This window comes from Branchiostoma belcheri, unplaced genomic scaffold (genome assembly GCF_001625305.1).
Source record: "Branchiostoma belcheri isolate BF01 breed outbred unplaced genomic scaffold, Haploidv18h27 scaffold26, whole genome shotgun sequence".
In the NCBI taxonomy this organism is placed as follows: Eukaryota; Metazoa; Chordata; class Leptocardii; order Amphioxiformes; family Branchiostomatidae; genus Branchiostoma; species Branchiostoma belcheri.
In genome coordinates, this window is record NW_017803865.1 from 2,290,330 (window position 1) to 2,291,244 (window position 915).

A 915-nucleotide genomic window follows, 5' to 3' on the forward strand; every position below is an offset into this window, starting at 1 on the left:
ACACCTTATCAGACCAATGACAGCCTTTCTTCTCTCCATACAGTTGCAATACCATGTGCCTTAGCTAGTGCGCAAGCTCTAGCCGGCAGTTGCCGTGCTATAGCCAGGACAATCACATATGCCAGAAGCCGTGGTCACAGCTGACTCAAGCCTCCCGGTCACAGAGCTGATCATCACAACTGACTCCAGTCTCCTTTGTGTAAAATTTGTTTCGATATTGTTGATGATGGTAGAAGGAGCATGTTGATATCATATGTGTATTAAGTAGTAGCATCGTCGACAGAAAGAAGGCAACATGGGAGGGAACCAGATCTAGTAGCAGAGTCATCATGTGCAGGCTATGTAATGCATTGCTAGCCACAGTATCACCAGTTAGAGATTACTGGGATGACGTACATACGTCTGTACTACGATGATACATTGCCTGTGTTTTACGGTATCTTGTGTATATATTGTAATGACCTATTTTATATGTATTTACAAAACCTCGCCAATTACGGTTTAAATCGAATCGAGGAGAATGTACACATTTTGAAAACCATGAAGATGCTGAACAATCGGTGTATATGGGAGCTGTGGTACGATTGCACTCTCTAACTTGTAAGAAGATGATAGTGCAAGACCTGATGAAACTCCGAACAGTTCCCTTGTAATTACTTATACAGTTCTCTGTTATTGTAGTCCCTGTTATTGCTCCGGTTACAGATATGTGTGTTTCTTTGAACAAATGTATTATTCTTTGCAGAAGTGATGCACCACTGTTATGCGGTAATACAGAATATAAATACACATGATTTCTACGACAAGGGACGTCAGTTCAAGAAGCAAAAGATAACTCAGTTAAGACTGAAAGGGTTAACGTATTTAGTCCTAGCAAGTCCGTCTTAAAATTCTCCCGTGCCCAGTGTGCGGAAA